Raw genomic sequence first — 4,945 nt, 5'->3', positions numbered from 1 at the left:
AATGAGAAACGCATATCCAAATTACATAAGGATGGATACTTGGATAAGTTTGATTTTGAATCATACCAAGAATGCGAATCTTGTTTGCTTGGTAAGATGACTAAAGCCCCTTTCACTGGTAAGGGTCAAAGGGCCACTAAACGTCTGAAGCTAATACATAGTGATGTATGTGGCCCAATGCGTGTAATGGCTAGAGGAGGCTACTACTACTTCATAACATTTACTGATGATTTCAGTAGATATGGATATGTATATCTTATGAAGAACAAATCCGATTCTTTTGAAAAATTTAAAGAATACAAGGTTGAAGTAGAGAAGCAAATTGGCGGAGATGCAAGTATTAAGATCTTACGATCCGATCGTGGGGGTGAATACTTAAGCACCGAATTTAGAGAGTATTTGAAAGAGTGTGGTGTTGTATCACAACTCACTCCGCCAGGAACACCTCAATGGAATGGAGTTTCAGAGAGGAGAAATCGCACCTTGTTGGACATGGTGCGATCGATGATGAGTCATGCAGATCTTCCAATTAGGTTCTGGGGTTACGCTCTAGAAACAGCGGCTTTCACACTTAACTGTGTTCCTACTAAAAAGGTTCAAAAAACTCCATATGAGATATGGAAAGAGAAACGGTCAGGCATGAACTTTATGAAAGTTTGGGGATGTAAGGCGTTTGTGAAACGTCAAGAATCTGACAAGCTTGGACCTAAATCCGAAGAGTGCATTTTTGTAGGATACCTAATGAAACAAAGGCGTATTATTTTTATAGTCCTTCTGAGCAGAAAGTGTTTATTGCTCGAGATGCTGTCTTCATGGAAAGAGATTTTGTTTCCAAAAGAAACAGTGGGAGAACTATAGATCTCGATGAAGATCGAGAACCGCAAAATAGCATTGAACCTGAAGTGGAACAAGAGCAGAATAATGATAATACTCAACAAACACAGGTTGTTCGTAGATCTGGTAGATTTCGCCATGAGCCAGAGAGATATGGATTTCTCATGACTCAGTGTGGTGATTTGATGCTCATAGATGAAGATGAGCCTCTCACATACCAAGATGCTATGAACAGTCCAGACTCTAAGAGATGGCTTGAAGCCATGAAATCCGAGATAGATTCCATGTATGAAAACCAAGTATGGACTTTGGTTGATCCACCTGAAGGGGTAAAACCCATAGGGTGCAAATGGGTTTTTAAGAAGAAAAAGGGCATGGATGGAAATGTTCAGACCTATAAAGCTAGGCTGGTTACAAAAGGTTTCAAATAAATTCATGGTATTGACTATGATGAAACTTTCTCACCAGTGGCTATGGTCAAGTCTATAAGGATTTTACTTGCTATTGCAGCATTCCATGATTATGAAATCTGGCAAATGGATGTCAAAACAGCCTTCCTTAATGGAAGCCTTGAAGAGGATGTGTACATGACACAACCTGAGGGTTTTGTCGATCCAAGGAATGCTGGCAAGGTATGTAAATTGCGTCGATCCTCTAGGAGATGGAATATCCGTTTTGATGAAATAGTCACAGAGTATGGCTTTGTTCAAAACGAAGATGAACCGTGTGTTTACAAGAAGGTTAGTGGGAGCTATGTGGCATTCATAGTACTATATGTTGATGATATACTACTAATGGGGAATGACATACCTTCTCTAAAGGCTGTTAAGACTTGGTTAGGGAGCAATTTCTCCATTAAAGATTTAGGAGAGGCATCCTACATTCTAGGAATGAGGATCTATAGAGAAAGATCTAGAAGGATGATCGGTCTAAGTCAGAGCACATACATTGATAAGGTTTTGCATCGTTTTGGAATGCAAAATGCAAAAAGGGGATATGTCCCCGTGTCTCAAGGGATAACGATCTCTAAGGACCAGTGTCCGAAATCATTGGATGAGAAGGACCACATGAATAAAGTTCCATATGCTTCAGTAATTGGATCTATCATGTATGCAATGGTATGTACTCGCCCAGATGTCTCGTATGCTTTGAGCATGACGAGCAGATACCAGTCTAATCCGGGTGAAGGTCACTGGACGGCAGTTAAGAATATTCTTAAGTACCTGAAAAGAACTAAAGATTCATTCTTGGTGTATGGAGGAGAAGAGAAACTCATTGTAAAAGGTTACACCAATGCAAGTTTCCAAACAGACAGAGATGATACTGTATCACAGTCTGGTTTTGTGTTTTGTCTAAATGGAGGTGCTGTAAGCTGGAAGAGTTCAAAGCAAGAAACAGTAGCTGATTCTACAATGGAGGCTGAGTACATATGATAAGTGGCATTTTATACCACTTAGAACGTCTTAAAATGGCTTAAATTGGTGTCTTGAAATCAAGTATTTTGTGTATTTGATGCGTTTTTCTAGTGTTTATGCATTTCAGGGTATTAGTTGCATTTCGGAGAAGGAATCATCAAGAATAAGCCTTGGCGTGTGTTCACCATTGCGAGAGGAAAAGAACGGGCAGATTACGGCGAAGAAACGGAGCAAACCTGGAAATTTTCCAGTAGGGTCCTGCGCGCCCGCGCAGCAATGCTGAGCGGCCGCGCAGCAGCCTTGCGCGCCCGCGCAGAAATGCTGAGCGGCCGCGCAGGGTCGGGGAAAAAGATATATTATTTTAGACTTCTACTTCTGTTTGGCTTCCAACTTCTATGTAATCTGAGTTTTATGGGACTATTATATAGGTAGATTTGAGACGTTTTTCACAGAGTATTAAGAGGAGATTATGTTTTAGATTGTGTTTTGCAAGAAGCGAAGAAGATAAGGAAGAAGACCGATTTAGCACACAGCAACGAAGAGGAAGCATATATTCTTGTGATTCTTGTTTCGTTGTAACGTTGGATGCTAGTTTTCTTGCTTTGACTTATTTACTCTTGTGACGTACTATGTTTTAATATAATTAGTTTAGTTGTTATTTTCTTGTGTTTGTTTATCATGATTTCATATGAACCCATGATGGCGATAAGTTCTATTATGGGCTAATCGTGATCATGGGGTTGCAACGGATTTATTATGGAATTCTTTAGTTAATTGTTTAATACTTTAGTATGTGATGATTGCATGATATCTAGTATTGGTTGTGCGTATTCGTCTTATGTGCGTCACGAACATATAAGATAGGGTGTTAATCTCTTGTGAAGCGACGGTGGATCTTGAGATTTAGAACTTGCCATGCTAGCATAGTTCATGTACGTTGTGCATGATTAGTGGGTAACTCTAACAGTTTTATTTGCCCTATGTAATCAAAAAGGAATAACTTGTGCTTAAATCATTGTGTTGTCAATTTCTGTAGACATATAGGAACTCAACATAATTGATGACTATTCAACTTCTATCTTAATTGTGGATGCTTGATAGAATGGTATTAGTACAATGAAAGTTGGCTTTTATCAGTTTCGTGTTATTCGATTAATATCATCACTGTCACATGCTAAAGGTAATAACAATGGCTATAGAAGGAAGTAATAATGAAGTTGTGATCTCATGAGTGTTTTATTATTGATAATTTCAAGTGTTAGTTAAGTGGTTAATTAAGTAGTTAATTATAGTTAATATTTGATCAACAATTTTAAGTGTTCTTATCTTAACATTGAGAAGTAATCATACATTGGTGAGTGAGTTAAATTAGACAATAACTTAGTCTGAGTCTCTGAGGGAACGAACTAGAAAGTATTCTATATTACTTGCGAACGCGTATACTTACGTGAATATTAGTGCGTGATTTCGCCCTAACAAGTTTTTGGCGCCGCTGCCGGGGACTCGGCGTATTTGTTTAGTTTATGTACTTACCATCATTGGTCATTAGGACTCAGTGATTAGGACGTAGTAGTTAATTACTCTTTTCGGTTGTGTTTCAGGTACTTTAGCAAGCATTTATGCAAACTCGTTCTCGTGCTCGCAAGAGGACCTTAGATACAGCTGAAGGAAAAGACGAAGTTATTGATACTCCGGAGAAGTTAGATTTTGAGGATTCGGATTCAGGAACTGAGCAGAAAGAACCAGTAAACATGGGAGATCGTATTGTTCAAGCTGATCCAGCTCTTATGGATTTTTCTCGGCCTAAAATTGATGACATTCAGTCAAGCATCCTTCATCCGGCTATTCAAGCTAACACCTTTGAAATCAAGCCGGGCACTATTCAGATGGTGCAGAATTCTGTTTCTTTTGGAGGAGCGGCAACTGAAGACCCCAACATGCACATAAGGAATTTTGTCGAGATCTGCAGCACTTTTAAGTATAATGGCGTGACTGATGAGGCTATCAAGTTGAGGCTTTTCCCATTCTCACTGAGGGATAAAGCTAAAGACTGGTTACATTCTGAACCAGCTGGGTCAATCACTACATGGCAAGATCTTGCGCAAAAGTTTCTGGTGAAGTTTTATCCAATGGCAAAGACTGCTGCTATGAGGAGTGCTCTTACTCAGTTTGCGCAGCAACCTACAGAATCTATGTGCGAGGCTTGGGAACGCTACAAGGAAATGTTGAGAAAATGTCCACATCATGGAATGCCGGATTGGATGGTAATCACTGGTTTTTATAATGGTTTGGGGGCCCAATCTCGGCCCATGCTCGATGCAGCAGCTGAAGGTGCCTTATGGGCTAAAAGCTATACTGAGGCGTATAATCTTATCGAGACGATGGCTGCAAATGAGCATCAAAACCCAACTCAGAGGATGACGTCAGGCAAGGTAGCAGGTATTCTGGAAGTTGATGCAGCCACCGCTATTGCAGCCCAGCTCCAAGCGCTATCAATGAAGGTTGATTCTCTGGCTACGTATGGAGTTAATCAAATAGCTATGGTTTGTGAGTTTTGTGCAGGTTCTCATGCTACAGATCAGTGTTCTCTTGTCAACGAATCTGTTCAGTATGTGAATAATTATCAGCGACAACAGCAGCCTGTGCCAGCGACCTATCATCCTAACAACAGAAATCATCCAAATTTCAGCTGGGGA

The 4,945-nt window shown here is 40.0% G+C and overlaps 1 non-coding gene across 1 annotated transcript; it reads right to left on the bottom strand.

Moving 5' to 3' along the window:
• Positions 1-4,393: 4,393 nt before the first annotated feature.
• LOC141687888 (small nucleolar RNA R71) lies at positions 4,394-4,500 on the bottom strand. The gene has a single exon (XR_012561367.1). It is a non-coding gene; the product is annotated as a small nucleolar RNA R71 (small nucleolar RNA).
• Between the last annotated feature and the right edge of the window lie 445 nt (positions 4,501-4,945).

Source organism: Apium graveolens, chromosome 9, assembly GCF_009905375.1.
Source record: "Apium graveolens cultivar Ventura chromosome 9, ASM990537v1, whole genome shotgun sequence".
In the NCBI taxonomy this organism is placed as follows: Eukaryota; Viridiplantae; Streptophyta; class Magnoliopsida; order Apiales; family Apiaceae; genus Apium; species Apium graveolens.
Note: the sequence above shows the minus strand (reverse complement) of the source record. Positions and strands in the feature narration are given on the sequence as shown.